This window comes from Macaca thibetana, chromosome 4, assembly GCF_024542745.1.
Source record: "Macaca thibetana thibetana isolate TM-01 chromosome 4, ASM2454274v1, whole genome shotgun sequence".
Lineage (NCBI taxonomy): Eukaryota > Metazoa > Chordata > Mammalia > Primates > Cercopithecidae > Macaca > Macaca thibetana.
Genome location: NC_065581.1, coordinates 167,586,450 through 167,609,774, shown reverse-complemented (window position 1 = coordinate 167,609,774; position 23,325 = coordinate 167,586,450). Strand labels below are relative to the sequence as shown.

Sequence of the window (23,325 nt, the reverse complement as noted above, 5' to 3'; positions counted from 1 at the left end):
TACTTTAAATGATTATCATGGTGAACTTTAAGTTGTGTATATTTAACCTCAATTTTCAAAATCTAAAAAAAAAAAATTTAAAAGAATAGAATAAAAACAAACTACATTGTTATGCTTAGAGGTGAATTATTAAAAGCCCATTTCTCCATCTGGGAGAAGAAAGACAAGCCCTGCCCAGAGTCCCTGAATAAAATCCCAGCTCCTTGCAAAAGCCAGAGTCACTTGGAGCTTAAACAGTCTGGGGTGTGAGCAGCAAGAGGCTCTAGACTTGTTACTTCAGGTCAGAACTCTCACGTTAGGGCCCAAGTTATCACCCATGTTGTCTGCCTGATTTTCTTAGCAAATTGCTCATGCACCTTGGATGTATAGACCTGGACCTAATGTACCTACCAGAGAGTATTTGGGGTTATAAAAATAATCCTTGAGCAAAATGTCATAAAATTAGTTGGATGGAAATATAAATTTTTAAGTTCTTTACTACTCATTATTTCAACCTAGTTCAAAAATTTCTTAGAAAATATATTCTGGTTTTGAAACTTGTCTCTTGCAAAATTATATTTAGCAGAATTTTCCTTCTTGCCCACCTTAATCCATCCCAGCCCTATGTCAGTTTGCTGTCATCTGGCAAAGCAATTGCAAAGAACCATTTATCAAATCAAACCTCTTGAAAAATTAATGTACTCCTCAAAGTAAAATAATATTAGTTAAAAAAAAAAATTGAAACCTGAATTACTGTGCCTGGCCTTTATTCTCTTTCATTTCCAGTTTTATCAGTGCAAACGTTCATATTGGATGGGCTCAGCCAATATGGGAGTAGCCCCTGAAAAAACAAAATGATTCTTTTAATGGCCAAAGGGAAAATCAAAGAAAACAAAACCTAACATGCTGCAATAAAGGCTTTCAGGACAGTTTTAGTAGTTCTACCAAGTTTTATTTTGTTTGGAAAGCAATGAAAAATTATGAAAATCTCATTTCAAGTCCGAGTTTCAATAGGCCATTAGTCAGAATCATCTAATCCAACATCTTATTAACAATTTTTGGACATGTTGTGGAACTACTTGAGATAGCAATTAAAAGCATCAATGTTCAGACAGTCCTGGCTGTAAGAGGTTTTTATTTTTCCGTGTGCTGTAAGGGAGTGTGCAGAAGTGAGCCCTGGCTGCAACTGAAAACCTGGAAGTGGCAGCTATCCTTGTTTTAGTTCCTTAGCTACTTTCAGTTCTTCTTTCTCAGGAAGGAGGAAAAATTAACTTAATTTTTTTCCACTTCTTATTTGAAACTTAAAACGTGTAACATTTTGGGAAAGATAATGAAATGCAGAGAAACGTGTATGATTATAATAAAGTTGAACAGATGCTTTACTCAAAATATTGATTAAAAAACACACATTTTTATTATGACATAGTTAAATTGAGAATCTGAAACTCTTTAAATTCACACTGATTTAAGAGATTACCATCTGCAGAAAAATAAATGTACTGCACCCAAATGTAAGAGCAACATCTTTCACTCTCTATAGCTTGCACAGTCCAAGGAAGCAAAATATTTTCCACTTTATAAAAGCTTTAAAGCCGCCAAGGGAGATGTGCTGGCCTTTTCGATGCTGGAGCAGAGAGGCCTTCAGCCCACCACATGGCAAAAACTTGAGGAGAGTGGATTTTTCCGGCCGTAATTCAGCAGGAGCTCTGGCCTTGCTTCCAGCACCAGAAGTCTTAGGAGGTGACTGGGAACGCTACACACAGCTGAGGTTTTGGACTTGGATAAAGGATGAGGGTGAGGAGAAATACTCTGCACACGTCAAAGTCGTTTTCAGTAGTGATGATGCCTTTTCTCAACTTTTACCCTTAAAATGGCACTACCATGATTTTGTGTGTGTGAAAAATAACACAAGGAAGGTTTTTTTTTCTGCAGGCAACATTTATCTGAATAAGAATCTTCCAAAGAAAAGATAGTATCTCTAAGTTGATTTAGCTTTTGTTTAAAACAGTATCTGGTTTATCCACTCATTCAAACATTCGTGATCTGTTAATGAAGTCAGCAAATTCTCGTCGTGCCCCTCTCCCCAGCTTTGGATGGAGGTGGCACGTCTGAGCGGATCAGGAGTGCGAGTCCAGGGTCAGGAGCACGAGTCCGGGGTCAGAGCGGACCAGGAGCCCAAGTCCGGGGTCAGAGCGGATCAGGGGCGCGAGTCCGGGGTCCGAGCAGATTAAGAGCGAGCGGGAGTCCAGGGCCAGGCTTCCGGGTTTAAACCTGAGCTCCAGCATTCCCTCTCTTCATTTTTACGGAAAGAATGTTACTGCTGATCATGTCGTGAATCTGTTGTTTCCTGCACTGTTAGGCAGGAAACACCGGGATAAATGTTTCTGCCTGTCAATAACCACACTTGTTGCTGCATTTTGTGCCTTTGTCAACACAGGTACACACTACACGCTAATGGGTCCGATCCGTGGAGTCACCACTGTGTCAAACAATTTTCTTCTCTCTTATTCATAATATTACTGTAATTTTATGATATTCATAACAACTGTAGTATATATTCTGGCTAAATAAGACTCTAAACATATGTGCCTTATGTTTTTAATTTAGCAAAACATCTGGGGGCACTTAAGTTGCCACATTTGCCCTCATACTTAAGTCAAATACGACTTTATCCTATTTGGGATTTGGGATCACATTATGTGATTACATACAAACAAGTAAACGTCAAACTCACCCCTAAAATTATGTACATACTTTTTAGCATTGCTTTGAGTCCTTCCTAGACCATACACATATACAGATTTATATTTCTAATCCTAATTCTAGTTTTTCCTTAGGAAGCACATTTAGTTCAAAAGTGAACTAGAGAAAAAAATAAGAATGCAAGACGTTTAAAGTCATGTCTGGCTAGCAAGATCCATGCAATGTTTTACATCCAACATTACAGCAAATATAATTAAAGACAGAAATTCTTGACGTCAAAAATTCAGACCAACAGACCGTCTAACACCAAAACCTTGCAGTTATAAATACCAGTGGTGATGAAGATAAATTAAGAAGAGACAACCAAGGCTTTAGTCTTCTTCATAGAAGGCCCCAGTTTTAGTTCTTGGCAGTTGTACCTGAAAAAAGCAGTGGGAAGCTGCTTCATGGCTTCATAGATCTTCTCCGATGCGTTCCTGACCAGACCACAGAAGTAACCAGAAAGAGGTGCAGCCTTGAAGACAGCCCCCTCCATCTCAGGGGTGCCCAATTCTAGGCAATATTCACCCCAGACTGATGGTCTCACCCACTCACTTCTAATGAAGAGAGTATGGCCACAGTAAAGAAAAACAGGGATGTGACTTTGCACATTAGATTTGAAAACGCATGCGACTACCATCTGAGGCCTTCCCTTGCTAGTGCTCTCTTTTGTGCTCTCAGATCTTATGCTGGGGAAACACATGTACCTGTTGTGAGCAGCACTGTGAAGACCTCCTTGCGGCGTGGGCAAGGACTGAAGGCCTCCTTCCAGTAGCCACGAAGGAGCTGAGCCTCATCCCGTCAGCCATCTTTGTGAACTCCACACGAGGCCTCTTCTCTGCTCAATCCTCAAAAGAGAACAGGGCCCTTGCTGGCAGCCGCTGCAATCTGAGGAGGGGCCTAACCAGAGTTCCCGCAGAGAAGCCCGGTGGAGAAGCGCTGTGGTTTCTTGGCCTACATGAACTATGAGATGACACGTGTTGGTTGCTCTAAGCCACAGAGTTTTAGGGTAATCCGTCATGCAGCAATCCATAATAACGCACGCTCGAAACTTCTTTGAAACTATACGAGGTAGAATTCTGAAGGACAGATGACTTTCCAACTTCTCTCTCTCCTGTGATTTTCTGAAGGTGACACAGTACTGCCAACATTAGAAAATGCATTGATGCAAATTACAGGAAAACCATTTGTGAGCCAGGATAGTCTAAGTGGTGAAGTTACAGGAGTGAATTTTTGGAAGACATCTAAGTGTTTAACCCGGGTAATGTCGTTTTCTATGTACAAGGTAAGCTGAAAATTATAATCAACCATTAAACCTGCCTGCCTCACTTTCTGTCCTGTTATGTTTGAGAAAGGATTTTAACCATTTTGCTAATGGACAGAGAGTGAGACTAAGGAAAATGCACTTATTCTTGTTATAACCACATGAAGTGTACCCAAAATGACCTTGTTTATGAATAAATAAAAAGGGGAAAACAGTATTATTTGAGCCTGTTACAAAGATATCTAAATAAAAATGTAGAAATGTAAAAATTTTTACAGCTAAAATATTTAGGTGCAAAGGGAAAGAATGTGTTAGATATTCTCTAAAATGCAGAAAATTATTTCCAGAAACCATTGGCCGGGCATGATGGCTCATGCATGTAATCCTAGCACTTTGGGAGGCTGAGGCAGGTGGCTCACCTGAGGTCAGGAATTAGAGACCAGCCTGGCCAACATGGCAAATCCCTGTCTCTACTAAAAATACAAAAATATAGCCAGGTGTGGTGATGCATGCCTGTAATTCCAGCTACTTGGTAGGTTGAGGCAGAAGAATTGCCTGAACCCAGGAGGCTGAGGTTGCAGTGAGCTGAGATCATGCCATTGCACCCCAGCCTGGAAGACAGATCAAGACTCTGCCTCAGGAAAAAAAAAAATTGTTAATAAAATATAAGAAGAGATGTCAGCTAAAAATAGAGAAACCTACTGAGATGGAAATGTTGTGAAATGATAAAAGGAAGTTTTGGATAGGGCTACCGTTCCACTCAACAATCTCATCATTTGGTATTATACCCAAAGGAAGATAAATTGTTTTACCAAGAAGACATATGCACCCATATGTTCACTGCTGCACTATTCACAAGAGCAAATACATGGAATCAACTGAGGTGTCTGTGAGCAATGAACTGGATAAAGAAACATTAGTACAGAGACACCATGGAACACTAACTAACTCTGCAGCCATAACGAAGAAGGAGATCATGGCTTTGCAACAACGTGGACGCAGCTGGAGGCCATGACCCCAAGCGAGTTCAGGCAGGAACAGAAAACTGAATACCACATGTCCTCACCCTCAAGTGGGAGCTGAACACGGAGTACATGTGGACATGAGGATGGGAACAGCAGACACTGGGGACCGCTGGCAGGAGGGAGGGAGGCCAGGGTTGAAGGAACCTCTGCTGGGTTCTGTGCTCATTACTCGGATGATGAGAACATTCACACCTTGAACCTCAGCGTCTTTCAGTATACCTGTGAACAAACCTGCCCATGCACTCCCTGAATTTAAAATAAAAGTGGAAGTTATTAAAGAAAGGAAGCTCTAGAATAAAACTGACATTGGCCATCTGAAAGATATTATCTATTGGATGCAGTGTGAGCATGATTAACAATGCTGCAAGCCCAGCCCGTCAGTGACTGCGACAGACTAAGAGAAGGATACGGCAGTGAAGGTTGTGCCTGAGCATTAGGAAACTCAAGAGGAAAATGTGTGAGGCCAAGACGCACAGAGCCAGGCACGGCGGGAGGTGTCATGGAGGAGATATGTTCTGTGTGTGTGTGTGTGTGTGTGTGTACACGTGTGCACATTTCTGGACAGCGAAAGAACTTCATGGGCCAAATTAATAGAAAAATAGTTACAGAAAAACACATTCCAGCAGAAGTTGTATTCAACATTCTGATAAAAAACAAAGTAATTAAAAACAGATAATAACAGATTACCTAGCAGGCATCTCTGCAACAATAAATTCCAGGAGATAAGGTGAAACACGATCAGATAATAAGAGAAAAATACTCTGTAGAACTGCCTACTAGCCAAGATGTTCAGGTGCAAAGATGAGAGGAAGTTCTCATGAGTCATGTTGACTCAGAAAACAAATTGATAAAATACTCTCCTTGAATAAGAGTTGCTTGTAGAGATAATTTGACATTGTCAGTGATATAACTGAAAATGAAGGTATTTGAACCAGTAATAATTTTAGAAAATTATTTGAGAGAACCTACGGAGGATGAACACATGCATATCTTCTAAAAGGTGCACTCCCGACATTCACCCAGTGGCAACCCATCCATTTGGTCGCCTAAAAATATGTGTAAGAGACTTTTGTTCATAGCCATGATGGGGTAACTAGCAGTTTTACCCTCCTGTTTTAAACAATGATAAAACTAGATCAATATGTGAGTTAACATGAGTTAACCAAGAACCTTGAAGAATTTGAAAGAGCTGGCAAAACCAAAACAATAACAGCAAGAAAACAACCCCACAATTATCATCATAAAGTTCTCCACAAAACAATCTTAGTCTTTTAGGTGGCTTTGTGGTAGAGCCTGTAATGCTTTTAGAAGTTAGTAAACATTCTGTTTGAAAACACCTATAGCCTTAGGGGTATCAAAAACAATAAATGCTTGAGGTGATGAATTACCTTGATTTGGTCTTTACACATTGTATACATCTATCAAAATATCACTCTCTACCACATAAATATGTATAATTTTTATGTCAGTTAAAAATAATAATAATTTTAAAATACAACAACTGATTACCCTGGCAATAGCAACTGCATTTAAGACTACAAAGACAACATATTTGCAATGGAATATTAGTAAATCAGCTCATTAAAAAATATGCATATATTATGACAAAGCTGCTTTTATTCCAGGAACAAAAGGTGTCCAGTATTAGGAAGTATATTAATACAATTCACAACTTATGATCATCTTGACAGTTTCCAAGAAAGCGTTTAGAAAGATTCACAATCTTACTTCATGAATATTATAGAGTACTTTTCCATCTTAATAGGCAATATTTATCTGAATCTATCAGACAATATCATAGTCACCATTGAGACTCTAGAGGCACTGGCACTAAACTTAGAGCAAAGGCCAGAGCAGCCTGACATGTTTTAGAGAATTTGATAAGTAAGAGAAGAGAAGCAAGTCGCATATAACACAAGAACTAAGAAAACAGGCTTTTGGCATTTGAAAATGGTACAGCAAGCTACGTGGAAAGCTGAAGAGATCTAAATGAAAAATTATTAGCGCAAATAAGTGAGCTAAATAAAAATCTTTACATACTTGTAATAAGCATAAACTCTAATAAAACTATTCATGATAACAATTTAAAAGTATTAGGAGTAACCATAACAAGAAAGTTAAAAATATTTTATCAGGAACATATAAAAATTGAGTGAAAAATGTTAAAATAAATGTAGAAGACATATCATAAGGATTTTCATTTTCTTTAAATTGACATGTAAGCATTTTTATGATTCAAATAAATTTTTAGGAGATAATGACAAAAATAATCTGCAGTTCCTCTGGAAAAATAAAATACTGTAATATTCATACTATCAAATAAGTTTTAAAGTGTCTAATTAATGCATTAAAGAATGCCACAGAGGGCTGGGTGAGATGACTCATGTCTATAGTCCCAGCTACTCAGGAGGATGAGGTGGGAGGATCACTTGAGCACAGTAGTTTGAGGCTGCAGTGAGCTATGATGGCTCCACTATACTGCAGCCTGGGTGACAGAGAGAGATCCCATCTCTAAAAGTCAAGTAAAATAAAAATTAAAAAGTTTTAAAAAGCTACAGAAATGGAAAAAAAAAGTCTAGAAATACTTTCAAGAATAAACAGAAATTTAGTGTGAAATTAAGATGATATCTCACATCAATGTGAAAAGGAGGGCTTATTTTATAAACAGTATTGCATAAAATGACTAAGTAGTTAATAATAATAATTAATAAAATGAAATTAGAATCTGATACATACCTTATATCCAAACTAAATTCCATGGGGACTAAAAATGTAAATGTTAGAAAATAAAATATAAAAGTGGTAGAAGAAAATATGGATTAATCTTTGTATAATCTTAAGTGGGAAAGACTTTTTCTATGTCTGACTCAACCAATTATGTGATAAAGGGAAAGATTTAGGCTTGAATAGGTACAATTCTAAAGTTTTCATGTGAAAAACAGTGAAAAATCAAGAGCAGCCTGGTAAAAAGTATTTATAAGAGAAACTAACAAGGAAGAAAACAATGGACATCACGTTAAAAACTTAAACGTGGCACAGGATGAGGTAATTTACTATAGAATAGATGCATATGAAACAACATATGAAAACACATTTAACTTTACCAGTAAAAACAATGCATAGCCCAAATGTGGTACTGATTGTAATCCTGAAAGACAAATAAACACCATAATTCCAAATGTTGAAATCCTGAAAGATCAAAAATTCCTAAAGTCTAGAGTCCCAAAAATAAATCCTGAAAGATCAAAATCCCAAATGCTGAAATCCTGAAAGCTGAATTCCGGGGAAGGGGTTAGTGTGCTTTGGTTGTAGTCAGGACAGTTGCATCCCGTTAGTTGCATCATGCTAGGTAGAGCTATTACCTTGTTATTGAATTAATTTGTGTTTGGTGAAAAATTCAGCTGAGTAGATTGGCCACTTGATATGGCAATGATGAAACTTCACTTTAAAAATGTGTCATTTGCTTGCATTGACATTCCTTCCAGCCAGTCGTCATTTGCCTGCATTGGTGTTCCTTCCAGTCAGTCGTCATTTGCCTGCATTGGTGTTCCTTCCATCCAGTCGTCATTTGCCTGCGTTGGCGTTCCTTCCAGCCAGTCGTCATTTGCCTGCGTTGGCGTTCCTTCCAGCCAGTTGTCATTTACCTGCGTTGGCGTTCCTTCCAGCCAGTGACACTCCAGGAGCTCTTCATGAATTAAAGCCACATTTGCCTGCAGAAGCCAGTGAAGTTACCAACCGGCTCAAAAAGAATCATGTTCAGGGTAGGATAAGAAGATGCTTACACAGCAGTGCTGCTGTTCTATCACCAGTATTGTTTCTGCCAAATCTGTGGCCTGTTGATGAGTGCAGGCATCATGGATGTCCAGGTATCCAAAGCAACATAAAAGCATGGGACAGAAGGTGGGAAAATTTAATAGGAAATGTTTATGTCAGCACACATCAAATCACAGGATTTCAAAAAGAGCAGCACCACATAGAAAGTGAATGTGAACGTATTCTCCAAGGGGAGCCATGCCCTAAAAGCAAAAAGCCACCACTCATCGCAATGCAAGATTCAAAATACAGTTCATGACCGTGAAAGTCAGCTAGATCTAATGCGCTATCTCCATGCAATTGCCCATTGCCCATTCCTATCATATGCTTCTTCATATGTCAATTTACTTTTAGTTTATCTGTTTTTTATCTATTTCCCCCACTATCTTAAGTTGTCAGCATAATTTATTAGAATTCACTATATATTTCATCTTCACATCATTTCCAGTCCTGGATGTATACATTGTGTAAAGACTTCGAGAGAGTTCTAATTTGTTTTATGCATTTTTTTTTTTTTTTTGCAGATTTCATTTCATGAAAGTATATTATCATAATGCTGACTTGGTGTGTAAGCATTGTGCAGGTACGTAAAAACATTGAAACTTCCTCTGTAAATGAGGAGACGCCCTTTTTGTACATCTGCATTTGTGAGAGAGAAACTTTCTGGAGATCTCAGCTCTTTGGGCAGCTGCATGTGAGCTGGTGGTGACCCGTTGCAGTTCTGATCTCCTCAGCACACTCGGGTTGTCCCTCATGGTGTTTCAGATGCCCACAGGTGTACAGCTGGGTGCCCACAATCACCAGCCTCAGCGTTATGCATTTACACAGTTCCTTTTTGACCTATTTCTTTATGAGTATAGTTCATTGGTTCATAGCTTATACCTGTGTGACTGTCGTTGGTTCATAGCTTATACCTGTGTGTACCTGAATGTTTATGCTTGCAAAAATATGTTATTTTTGCCTATTTTATTATGTAAAGTGGCTTGTGAAATGTTCCATCATGTTTTCATACCATGTCTCAAATCCCCTTTTAAAAGTGTAAATAAATGTCTTTTAAACCATTAAAAAAATTATTTTTCCAGAATTATATTTTTGGAATTTTGGTGTTTTGGGATTAACTTTCAGGATTATGGTGTTTGGGAGTGTGTCTTTCGGGACTATAGCCCAAACCCACATAAATGAAACGCCTTCTTCCTGTATCCTGCTGCCTGAGTTAGAAATGTGGGGGACAAGTACACCCTCCCAATGGGGTGTGAATCCCATGGGGTGTGAATCCCAGTGGGGTATGAATCCCATGGGGTGTGAATCCCAATAGAGTGTGAATCCCAGTGGAGTGTGAATCTCATGGGGTGTGATTCCCAATAGGGTGTGAATCCCAATGGGGTGTGAATCCCAATAGAGTGTGAATCCCAATGGGGTGTGAATCCCAATAGGGTGTGAATCCCAGTGGAGTGTGAATCCCATGGGGTGTGATTCCCAATAGGGTGTGAATCCCAATGGGGTGTGAATCCCAATAGAGTGTGAATCCTAGTGGGGTGTGAATCCCAATGGGGTGTGAATCCCAAAGGGGTGTCAATTAGAGAACTTGTTTCATCTGCAGAGGTGAAACACGAGCCTCAACCCTCATGTTCCTCTCTAGGTCAGATTCTTGTCTTCAGGGCATAGATGAATCTGCTGAGACTCAGGGCTGATCTTAAAACATGCTTCACTAAGAAACTCAATTTGTAACCAAGGGAAAGGAGGCATCATCAGAGGGTAAGTGTATTCCATGCTGCCTTCCTAATGCCAAGGATGGGGAGATGGCCAGGAACAGGGGAAGGGCTGGGGACCAACTGTAGACATTAGAAGACGTTCACAATCTGTTGTTGGTGGAAAAACTTCAGAAGACAAAGCACTCTTGTACTATTCTTGTAATCAGGAAATAGACAATTACGCTGGGACAAAAATAGCCCGTTGAAGGAGGGTCCCGGAGCTATGGATGGTGACTCTGCCCACCTGTCTTGGCCCCAGCGCTGCATGCCTGTGCTCACTGCTCATGCATCTGCTCCTGCGGCTGCACAGCCCCCAGAGGCTCGGAGCACAGCAGGGAGCAAGGGGAGCTCCCTGAAGGCAAGGGGCTTAGAGTCACTCTGCAGACACGAGGGGTCCAAGGGTGTTTAAGACCGTGCGCAGTGTAGCTCCACTCAGCGGAGACAGGCAGAGTTCCCTCCCTTTAAAGCAAGCTTATCCAACTTGCACACAGCCCAGGATGGCTTTGAATGCGGCCAAACACAAACGCGTAAACTTTCTTAAAACATTAGGAGTTTTTTGGTGATTTTTTCTTTTAGCTCATCAGCAATCATTAGTGTTAGTAGATTGTATGTGTGGCCCAAGATAATTCTTTTTCCAGTGTGGCCCAGGGAAGCCCAAAGATTGGACAGCCCTGCTTTAAAGAATCTTGGGGGAAGTTGGTTACTGGAGGGAGACTTTGCCTGGGATATGGGAGGCAGAAGGGTCAAGCCCATCTCCTCTTCTCTTCCTCCCCTTCCTCTCCTTCCCTCCCCCTCCTTTCCCTCTTTCCTGGCTCCCTCCTCTCCCCTCCTCCCCTTCCTCTCTCTGTTGTCCTCTGACACTCGCCTTGGGGGCAGCATCTGAGAGCTGAGCCCCCACCTCCTGTTTCTTTGCTTTTTCTGAGCCTGGGCCAGGCCTTCAAGCTCCAGGCAGAAGATGTAAGCTCCTGCTGTAGGCTCCAGCTCATAGGTCATGGAAGCTGGATGGGGCCAGACTACCGTGGGCTTCAGTCTCCCTCTCTGCTTCCTGCTCTCACCCACTTCCCTTGAGGCTCATCATGGAGTGAGAGGGGCAGCCCTCAGGCCCTCATGCATCTGTTGTCAAGGTGCATGCTGCCTTGATAACAGATGTTCATTTGGTGTTGCCAGCTCTGCCTCTCTAACAGAACCCTGGCCGGCTCAGCCGCCAACTTCCAGGAGCCAGCGGGTGTAAGGTTTGGCAACAGAGGGCAGGGAGGAGAGCAGGGACACCAGCTGAGGGCAGAACTGCAGGTCCCTTCCCTGCCCGCCTCCACCAGCACCAGGCTCCCAGCCACCTTGCAGATGAGCTCACTCTCCGCACCCCGGGAAAAATTGCCCTCCACACCCCGAGATGTCACCCAGTCTCACCTGAGAACAGGTGTAACACTGCCCCGCCCGGCTTCTTTCTGGCCACACTCAGAGCTGTGCTGAGCGGTCCCTGGAGCCCTCAGCGCATCTGGTTTTCCTTCCCACCGCTGCTTTGAGCTTCCAGGGCTGTGAAAGACCCCTCTGCTGCCCCCATCAATGCCTTGAATGGATTCAGATTCCAGAGGCTTTGTTTGGCTTTTGCGGGATGTGGAGGAGGCAGGGTGGTGAGGTGTGGAGAAGACAGTGTGTGCCCGTGGGAAGAGGATGCTCCCTCCCCCAACCACGTTCCTGTGTGCCTTCTCTTTCTGTGGCTTTCTTAGGAAAGGTCTTTCTATCTCAACTTTATAAACATATTAGCCCACACTTCTAGTACTTTTAGGGTTTTAATTTTTACACTAGATTTTAAAAATTATTTAGCAACTCTTAAGTGCTGTATTAGTTTCCTCTTGCTGCTGTAACAGATTGCCTCATACGTCGGGGCTCAGATAACACTCAGATTACCTTGCCAGTGTCCTGTATAGGTCTGCCTGGACTAAGGTCAGGCCAGCAGCCAACTGTGCTGCTTCCTGGAGGCCCCAGGCAGAAGTCTTTTCCTCATTCACATTTTTGTGAAAGGCAGCTCCTTGCAGATGTAGAACTGGGGCTGTGATGTCCCTTGCTGGCTCTAAGCGAAGATTCACTCCCAGCTTCCAGAGGCTGCTGACCCTCGGCCCCCAGCACCTTCCTCCAGGTGCTCAGTGGGCATGGGGTCGAGGGCAAGCCTCATGACACATCCCTCTCACTCAATCTTCTGTCCCTTCTTCTTCTACTGCCAAGAACTCACGTGATGACTTTGGGTCCACCTGGAAGGTCCAGGATGCTCTGCCATATCGAAGTTAGCTGATTAGCATCCGTAATGTCCATTTTCCATGTAACATGATGTGTTCACAAGTTTTAGGAATTAGGATGTGGACATCCAAGAGGGCCATTATTGTGTCCATCACAGCTGTGCCAGGCACAATTTCCGGCACTGGAAGTGTAGACATGACAAAGGTGGACCGAATCCAATCACCTGCACTCACAGAGTTTGAGTGCAGTGGAGACTGGACAAGGGTGAAAACCTGCTACTGCTGGCCTTGGGAGGTGGGATCAAAGCTCCTTTCCCTGGGTCTGGTGTCCCACAGAATATGACAGAAGTGTCATAGGGACAGGCAGCTTTTCTGTTTCCCACCAACCATATGAGAAAATGGCCATGATCTGAGGAAGCCCAAGCAGCATTGCAGAGGCCACAGAGAGGGACTAAGGGCTCTGGCCAAGGACCTGGCTGAGCTGCTGACCAAGACGTCACCAACTTTCCACCATGTTTTGAAATGACTTTTGTGTCTTTTCTCTTTTTTAGGTGAACTCCCCAGGAGCAATAATTTCTTCTTGTTCTTTTCAGCATCTTTATTACCTTAGACAAAGGTCAGCTGCTGTTTATGTCATTGCTGAGCTTAACCACAGAGAGAAGTTCTAGGCCAGTGGATCTCAGACGTCTTTAAAGTGAACTCCATATCCTTGAGTCAACATATCCATGGGGAAGGGACTAGACATCCAGCTAAGCTCGTCTCAGATTCCTGATTAAAGTGGTGGTTTTAAACAATTGAGTTTTGGAGTGCTAGTTTGTTGTGCAGCACTAGGTAATTGAAAAAACTAGTATTTATCTGCATTTTGGTATGTAGTAGTGAGCTAAAGATGAAAATTTATCTTTTTTTTTTGTAAAAAGTTAATTTTCCTAGCCCAATTCAGTAGGTAGACAGTTCTTTCCCTTCTGCTTTAAAGATCATATAAAAATTTCTTATATGTTCATGGGCCTGTTTTCTGACACATTCATGTTCATTTATTATATATATTTTTGGAGCTCCTCTTGTCTAGCAAACTGCCCCTATCTTCTCTGTACAGATGTGGCTACTTCCTTGTGTGTGCGCCCACACCCTTGTTATGCTTCTGCTAATACGATTCTAGCACTTCTCTCGCTGAATTGCAATGATCCTTTTATGTCTTTTCTTCTAGGACCTCTCAAGGCCAGCAATTATGTCTCATTTGTTTTGACCTCTCCAGGGCCCAGCAGAAAGATTTACTCATAGCAGCTGTTCAACTGTTTGTTGAGTCGAACCAAAATGGATGTTGTTTAGTCCAAGGGATCTCACACTACTGGATATTTTTGAGCAAATAAAACAGAAAATGTGGAGAAATGAAAAATGTTGCCATTTATTTTTCAAAGCAAGGCTGAGAAAAACAACCACTGCAAAAAGAAAGAAACTTTAGAAATCTCCCATAGACTATTAACATGACATCACCTAACAGCATTTATTTCGACACTAACATTTAAGAGAGCTCTAATCTGAGAACAAAGGTCATTCACAGTGAATCTCTTTTGACTTGTGGAAAGCCTTCCCTGACTGCCTCAAGGCTGATACTTTGCAGTGACTGACCGGTCTGGGCAGTGTCTTAGTCGAGCAAATAAAGTCGAGGAAATGGGTTATTTCTAGATTGAAAGTTTCAAAGCAGGCGAAGCCAGAGAGAAGTTGTTGCAGGAATCAGAGTAAGGTGAGGGTCAAGGGCTCAAAAGACAGGAATGAAGACGTGAGGCCAGGAAGCAGTGAGGCTCTGGGAGAGGAAAGAGAGATTCCAAGAGAGCGTGAAGACGAGACCTGGCACGGGATGTGAGTGGGAACGTGGACTGTTATAACCAGAGAGAAGCTGAGGTTCTGAGTTCAGGATTTGGAAGCAAAGCGGCATGGATGGCGTCCCTGCCTCGAGTCAGAGCTGCAGCCAGTGGCTGGTCCAGCCTCGTGGGGTCCTGAGTCTGGCACCCTGTGGATCAGGAAACAAATGACCCTGACTTCTTACTGGAGTGTTTTCTTCAGGAGCCCAACTTTGCTTGCCTGCAGGCTGTGGTCATTTTCTCCTTGACCTCATGATAAGTCTGTTTCTCATCCAGTTTCCTTGTGCTTTGCTTAGACTCCAGGCCAAGGCAAGGTTTGCCTCTGACCCTAGATGCAGAAGCAGGCGTGCTATCTGACCCCACGTGCACTGTCCGCGTGGCCGTCGTGGGCCTCTTCCCGCAGGGTCCCTGGGCTGCGAGTCTCCCCGCATTCCATCTTGCAGAATGATTCCTCCTGTCTGGATGGCATGCTTTAATCAGTGCCTTTCACTCCAAATCGAGTGATTCTCTCATCTCTTTTCATGTACTGCCTGTTATTCACCATTTAACTGCCGAAACAGACACACAGAGCCCTCCCCAAGTGGGGGATGGTGTCTCCACATAAAATGGGATTCTTTCTCCTCCCATACGCACAACCCTCCCCAAGCAGGGGACGGTGTCTCCACATAAAATGGGATTCTTTCTCCTCTCATACTCATCTGGAAGTTGTTGTTAATCTGTAGTGTTTAACATGGAGAGGAAATTCACAAGACATCCAGCCGAGGTAAAATAAAATACACTGAAAAGTAACTTCAACCAGGCTCTAACACAGCCATGGTTCACAACGGTGTGTCCTTTACAGGATTGTTTCAAGGGGCTGTTTCATGGAATTCCCGGTAACAACCTCGTACAGGAAGGAGACTCAGGTTCCAGGGTACGCGTGATGTGCTCGGGGTCACAGGCTGAGGGAGAATACACGCCCACCCAGCCCGTGGCCGGTCTGCCTGAGTGCAGGCTCTGTTTTCTGCATCGCAGGTTGTGGGTTCTGCTGATCACCGGCCTCAGGCATGGCTCAGCAGATGTGGTCCAGCGGCCATGCAGTCAGTGAGCAGCTGATGCTGTTGTCATCCAGCCGCCCCTTTATGTGCTCATCAGATACCAAAGGAAGGGAACCCACCTGAACTGCAATGGCGTTATTTAAATGCTGGCACTACATCTTTGCTTATATAAATTATCATGATGATATTTTCTATGTCTAGGAATCAGGCAAAAGTCGAACTGGAATCTGTCACGATTTTCCATTAAATATGAGTCGTCCTTATCAAAAGGAAAGATGAGGGCTTTCCCCATTCCTCCTCCCACCACCCCCACGGAAAGAAAAAGATAACGTGACTTAGAAAATCATCATCAAAGAGAAAAACACCCTTGCTGTCAAGATTTTGGCAGTCTTTTGGAATGGCGTTGGAAAAAAGCACAGGGAAAAATGAGAATATGGAGGCATCTCAGAATGTCTGGGGCAGTTTGGTGTCGATCTTCAGGACTAGGTGAGGGATGTAATCACAGAGCCAAGGTAGGGTTTATCACTGTAGGATACGATAATCTAAACAAAATTCATTTGTCACATAGAAAGGCGGCACGTAACACACCCACAACACCCGGCAGCCTGACCGAGTGTCTGATGTAGACTTTCAGGAACTTCACCGGGTCGTAGGGAAATTAGGAAAGGGTTTTAGGATGGACATGTCTCTCCCATCAGAAGGCAGAGCCCGATGGGGAGGAGAACAGTGGACAGAGCATTGGCTGTCTCTGGCCTATTGCGTGGGTTTCCTGTGGTGCTGGACATGAGTCCCTCGGATCAGTACCCACCTGTTACGCTCGGGCAAGTGCCCGACATCTTCCACGCCTTAGCGTCCTCCTGTGAGTGCTGATTTTGCACTCTCAGAACTCATATAATTGCATGCATAAGAAGGGGCTGTCCTGTGGTGGAGCAGTGTTATTTCTTCTTTTTTTTGAGACAGAGTCTTGCTCTGCTGCCCAGGCTGGAGTGCAGTGGCCGGATCTCAGCTCACTGCAAGCTCCGCCTCCCGGGTTCACGCCATTCTCCTGCCTCAGCCTCCCGAGTAGCTAGGACTACAGGCGCCCGCCACCTCGCCGGCTAGCTTTTTGTATTTTTTAGTAGAGACGGGGTTTCACCGTGTTAGCCAGGATGGTCTCGATCTCCTGACCTTGTGATCCGCCCGTCTCGGCCTCCCAAAGTGCCGGGATTACAGGCTTGAGCCACCGCGCCCGGCCGAGCAGTGTTATTTCATGAGAGCTTCCTGAGGGCAGGGATGACGTCTTTCTTCCAGCACAGGAGTGAGCCTGGTTCTCTGTAGGTGCTCAGTGCACACCTGCACCAGGATGGCACCCAAACCGCGGGCTCGCTGGAGGAAAGCAGGGCTGCTCACGTGGCTAATTCGGAGTTCTCTCTTGGCCGAGGGGTCCAGCTCAGTCTGAACCAGAAGGAGGATACAGCCATGTAAATGTGGCCGGAGGAAAGCAGGGCTGCACGTGCGGCTAATTCTGGGTTCTGCGGAGCATAGCATAGCAGCTGGCCTGCTGGGCAGCTGAAAGCGGAAGCTGAGGGGGTGTGGGCAGAGGAGGATGAGCCAGCGGGCCCAGAAGAAGAAAACTGGGGAGAGGTTCGATGTATGAAGTGCACGTTCATTAGCCTCGCTGGGTGGCAAGAGCTGTGGCTCGGCTCCTCCAGTCTCCTGTGGAGTCTTCACTCCCCGTCACTTTGGTTGTCTGCCGAGTGAGGTCATTTTCGGTCCCTGTGACTTTGGCACCTGCAGGGCGTGGTTACATTCACTCCCTGTCACCCATGCCTCTCAGTCTCTCACAAAACTGGACTTTTGTGAGGAAATAGCGAAGCCCTCAGGGCAGCCCTGTCAGAGAACATGGGAGAATCAAATCTTTGCACGTCATGTTTGTTGAATAAATTGTTTACTCCGTAGCACATGTGACTACAGTAAAATGTCATGTTTTAAAAATTTTCTTTCGTCAGCTGAGCTTACGAAAGGTGGACCTTCTGCTGGAATTAAATGCAGCGGGCAGATCCCTTGTGCGGCCCTTGTGCAGAGAAAGCTGGGTCTCCGCACCAGAGATGTGTTTAGATGAGGCTGGTTTCACCTGAACTGCAGGACAGTGCATCATTAGTTTCGTTTGTCCCTTCAAATGCCTACCCAGCTGTTTATGAAGTAGCCACTGTGTGTTAGGAAACAGGAGCAAATCATGACAACATCCAGGCCCTGCTACCAAGAAGCCCATGGGCTGGTAGAAAGGGTGGTGCAGTGGCTGAGACACAGGCTGGTGAAGGCTGACAGCAGAAGCGAGAGACTGAGGCAGGTGTCTCCATCACCGAGGGGTGTGATGCCAGCTTTTGGACATATCCTTGAAAAGCCTGACCCTTCACCACACATCTACAACTGCTGTTCCAAAGAGGTTTTCAGGAGGGTTAGTACGAATGTTTCCTTATGATGGAGGGGCCTGTAGCGAGAAGGGCAGGGAGGTGGCAGGGGCTTGACTGCATTTCCCTGAGATCTTAGAGCCCAGCAAATCTATGTTTTGAGAGCAGCAGGAGGCAGCCAAATGTCCAGGCAGATGGGGCGAGACCCTGGTAAAATCCCACATTCAAACCAAAGACATTTTAAAGCCTTAAAACCAAGTTACGAGTTAAATCCTTGGACCAGATTGAGAACTTGTCTTGCAGTTCAGCTTTCCCCCAATTGGTCCCCACCCTTCACCTGTTTTATACATACCCACCCTCTCCTAATTGGTTTCTCTACACTGTCGTGCCCACCTTTGAGTGGTGTCTTCACTTTAAACCTTTCTGCATACTCACAAACCAGTCAGCACACACTCCCCATTCTGAGTCCACAAAAGGCTCCAGACCCAGCCACATATGGGGACTTTCCTGTCTTCCATAGGGGGACCAACCCCACGTTCCCTTTCGGCTGATGACCATTTTCAATGCTCAGTACAATTCTTCTCTGCCCTCATCATCCTTCAGTGTTCAGCGTCTTCTCATTCTTCCCAGGCACAATGCAAGAGCCCGGGAACTGCCAGTGTGGGTACAAGCTATAACACAGGTGAGCCGGGGCACACCCGCGTGGCTGAGCGAGGCCTCTGTGCGGAGTTGCTGCCTGGGGGTGCCAGGCTTGCAAAGTGACTGAGAACAAAAATCCTGCATCATTTTGGAGGCTCTCCCTGAAGGGTGAGTAAATGAAGACTTACCCTCTTCATCTTTTTCTGAGACCTCTTGTCGTCAAACTTTTTTCTGAAGGCAGAGGAGGCACCGAAACTGGTGAGCCAATTAGGAAGGAATGGCACCTTAAAGAGGACAGGATGGGACCCTGCCACCTCTCTCTCTCTTTTGGGTGAAAGGAGTGTTGGTTTTGTTTTCCTTCACAGAGGTCTAGCTGTCACCTGGGATTGGAATAAGGTCCTGGGGCAACTGAAGGCATCTGGCCAAGGCCACTCCTGGTGTTGCCGGGAGGCCCCTAGAGTGGCTCTGTCCCCGGCTGCCCATCAGGGTGTTGGCCAAGACCCCCACACTTTTCTATGGTATTTTTCCTTCCTTCTTTCATGGTTTGAAATGGCTCCCATCTCTTTGTTTAAAATGTTAAGGGTATTGCTACAAACTGCAGAGTTGTTACTAGATAGAATGAGCATTTGGCCCAGCCATCAGATCCGCAATTCAGAACAATGCGATTTCTGTTTCTTCTTAGCGGCACATTCTCCACCCCCGTCCTAATGGCCGCAGGCACGCATGATGGATGGACAGGTACACAGTGGCTCCCTGCCTGCCTCCCCTCCCGGCTGGGGTGGGTGCCGGTGTCCACCGCATGCACGTGCTGCGTCCAATGGCCACACAGGGTGGGAGTGAGCCGCAGCTGCCGCCCAGGCCCAGGGTGATCTTAGGGGCCGGGAGCCCTGTGGGGCCAACTAGCCAGTGTTTCCACCCTCTGCCCCCTCCCACCATGGCCCACAGAGTCTTTCCTCCCCTGGCTGAGGGTCCGGCTCAGTCTGAACTGGAAGGAGGATACAACTGAACGTTTTTCCCGTGTTGAAGGAGCCCATTTGCACAGAGCAAGGGTTGTTTTTTTTTTCCTCCAGTCACCTTCCAGCCGTTGTTTTTCTTTTCTCCACCGTGTCAGGAGTTAACACAACCCTGCAAATACAGGGAGCTTTCCTATGTGAGAGGTGTTTTTCCTTTGGAAAGGTGTCCTACTAGGCCAGGACCCCAATTCACGGGGCCCCCTTTTCTCTCCCTTGTTTGAGGAGGACCCAGCTCCACAGCTTCCCCTTAGCCTTTAACTCATGGTGAGGCAGCAGCGGAGGACCAACCCCACCGGCTACAGGCTGCAGTCCGGCCGGGGCCGCCTGGGTCTTAAGGAGTCCATGAGCCCTCCCAAGATACAGTTTTGCCCCAAACTCAATTCCATGCTTCTGGTTGAAGCCCAGGTAAGGAAAACTGGATCTAAGGGATCCAGAGGCAGATGACAGTGGAAGTCAAGGGGCACAGCACAGGTGAGCATGACTAATTCCTGCTAATTAGCACCCCCCACCCTATTTCATGGATAGAGGTCACACTAGTATCCATGACATATATGAAGTCTGGGGAACTCAAAAGTTACCTACAGCAGCAGGGACAGGCAGTGTGTGGGTGAGTGCAGCTAATGCTCACTCCCCAGGCCACCTGTTAACATGAGTGAAACATGCATTGGCACCCATGGGCAGCACCCTGCCAAGGTCGCTGGGACTCAGGGATATAAGGATGGAAGAAGGAAGGGGGATGCCTCTTTTTTCTCTCTCTCATGTGCCTCGGGCATTCACTGGGAAGTGAAAAGAACTAGGGACACCTTGTTCCCCTCTTTCTGGATGGATCACTAATCACCTTCAGTCTTTACTTCTCTCAAATGCCTCCCGAATCACTGGGGTTCCTTTGAAAAAACACCTTATTTTTCTTTCTTCCTCCTCTGTCCTCCCTTTCTGGGTGGGCGATTGTGTTCCCATACCATAGGACACTCGCCTTGGATGCATCCCCAAACCTTAAACTGCTTAGCTTAAAATTGAGGTTGGGGGAAAGGAACCCAGAAGCCTGACATGCCAGCAAAAGGGTAAACTTTTTTTTTCACTAGTCAGACTTCTGACCTCTCTCTCCCTGTGCAAACCAGTAAAATGAATGATAAAATCACTGTTTATATACTCTGTAAATGGAAACAAGGATTTGTGAGGCTAGTATTAAGCTGTAGCCAATCTGGTGTGCTTTGTGTATCTTTCTGTGTGGTTCTGTCATAAAGAAGGGCACTTTAGGATAGAATGGGGTGCTACCACTGTATAATCCTGCTGTTCAGGCCAGCCCAGCAAACTGGTCAGTAACAAACTTTGCTGTAGTTCTCCATCTTGTTTTACATCCTTGGGAGCTTGACCACATAACCACGTGGCAGTACTTTCTTTTGGTCTCCGCCGTTTTACAGTGGTGGCCCAGGTTCAATCCTGGCTTAGGGAATGAGTACTTTCTGGTTAATATACGTGTGATTTTACCATTTGCTGATTCTCTTCCCCTCCATGAACAACTTCTAGCTTCCTCTCTTAAATCTTCCTTTCTCTGAGCTACCTTTAAAGATGCTAGATTTTGTGAAAAGTGCTTACCACCTCTTTGAAAATACCTCATACACTTGTGGTTAACTCATGACTTTAGTTGAGGCTTGTTGGTTTCACCTGTGAGGTTACTTCAAAAGCCAGAAATATTGGCCACTTGGCAAGACTAAAGTTGGGTAACAAGAGATTTAAAGAATTTTTTTTTTTTTTTGAGGCGGAATCTCGCTCTGTCGCCCAGGCTGGAGTGCAGTGGCGCGATCTCGGCTCACTGCAAGCTCCGCCTCCCGGGTTCCCGCCATTCTCCTGCCTCAGCCTCCCGAGTAGCTGGGACTACAGGCGCCGCCACCACGCCCGGCTAATTTTTTTTGTATTTTTAGTGGAGACGGGGTTTCATTGTGTTAGCCAGGATGGTCTCGATCTCCTGACCTCGTGATCCGCCCGTCTCGGCCTCCCAAAGTGCTGGGATTACAGGCTTGAGCCACCGCGCCCGGCCAGAATTTTCTTAAAGAGTGCTGAGCTTAATTAGAAGTGGACATCCAAGCTATAGGTACTTTTAAAGGCCTTTATGTTTTTTTTCTCTTCTTGGAACTTATTTTTCTGGAAAAGGTTTTTTTCTCAGTCAACTGAATTATTTTTCTGCATTTTGTCTTGCCACTCTTGGTGCACACAAGAGAGGCCCTAAGACAATTTCAGACAACATGGGACTCCTTGGAGAAAACAGAGAAGGCACCAAGGACCTTATTTTAGGAAATACCTTCTGTTTTCCTCATGGAACCCCAGGAATAAAAGCAGATAGATCACTCTCAAAATCTGTTTTTGTCGTCCAGGTTTGCCTGTTTATTTGGTCCCAGAAACTGCATGCTTTCCTAGCCCTGCTTCTTGAAGGAGTCCACTCTGAGGCCAGTAATCCAATCAGGAGATTGGCAAATGAAAAAATCTCACAACTGCTAGATCTTCTTCTGTCTGTCTGTGTAATCATATATGTGTTGTTTGTGATGGTTATATAAACAGGAGCTTTAATTAACTGGCTTAAAAATGAGCACTTAGATCAAATATTTTTTGAAGGAAAAATAAAAGCTGTAATGCCTTTTAGTTCACATGACTTTAATCTTTGAGAAATAAAAACAATTTTAAAGATAATTGGTAAAATACAAGTGTCTTCAAAATGTAAATATGTGGTCTAAATTATGCGGGTCAGATACTAGATTTGCTAAATGTTTCAAGTTTATAAACTGCTTCTTTGACTTTTGAGAACTGTTCAACTTGCCTGCTTTACAATTTGGTAAAGCCTGGGACATATGGAGTTAATCACACCCCTAATTATGCTGGAAAGAGTCAGACCTTATCTGTGCCTACCACATGATTAAAATAACTTATCAGGTTTTACATTAAAATTAAAAATTTCTAAGAGTTGCCATTATAACATGTAATTGACACTACTGAAAATAGATTTACATGCAAAGTGTGTAAGAAAAGCAAAAAGTATTTTTAGTAAAAGATAATAAGAAGGCATGGGAATGTAAAGTTTTGCCTTGTTTAGAGGGTTAAATGATTGTTTAGATAAGATAAAGCTAAAGACTTAAATAAGTGGTGGAAGGTTTTTAAAAATCTTGTAAAAGAAACTCTGTGTGTGAACATATTTAACAAAAATTGGTAAAGAGTATGAAAGGTTTACAAGAATCTCACCTCATAGTCAAACTTGTTAAGATCGGATAAAATTATCTACAATGTTTCATTAAAAATTTGGGGTTGACATTATTAGTAAACTAATGCAAGAGTAGAATTTGGCTTTCTCTCCTGTGAACAGGATTTTCATATAATAGTAAAGGATAATACAAGATTTTTGTTTGCCTTGTGAATAAACTACTGACGAAAAGAAGGAGAGGACAAGAGACAGATTTTTTTTTTTGAAAACTGAGTCTTCCCTGCTAACGAGTAAAAGCTCTTGCCTTGTTTTAAAATTTTTGAGGCATCACTTTAGCTAATACATAAATAAGTAAGTGTTTTAAACCTTTAAAGTATTTGACAGCCTTC

The 23,325-nt window shown here is 44.0% G+C and overlaps 1 long non-coding RNA gene across 2 annotated transcripts in view; it reads left to right on the top strand.

Moving 5' to 3' along the window:
* LOC126952472 (uncharacterized) overlaps positions 1 to 14,967 on the top strand; it is a 32,933-nt gene extending 17,966 nt beyond the window's left edge. The window contains exons 3-7 of one of the 2 annotated variants that reach the window (XR_007724901.1): positions 8,532 to 8,771; positions 9,348 to 9,406; positions 10,463 to 10,578; positions 13,402 to 13,639; positions 14,013 to 14,967. This is a non-coding gene — a long non-coding RNA (uncharacterized LOC126952472). Of the gene's footprint in view, positions 1 to 8,531; positions 8,772 to 9,347; positions 9,407 to 10,462; positions 10,579 to 13,359; positions 13,640 to 14,012 lie in introns of both variants that reach the window. The other variant, XR_007724900.1, reaches the window with a different exon arrangement.
* The last annotated feature ends 8,358 nt before the right edge of the window (positions 14,968 to 23,325 follow it).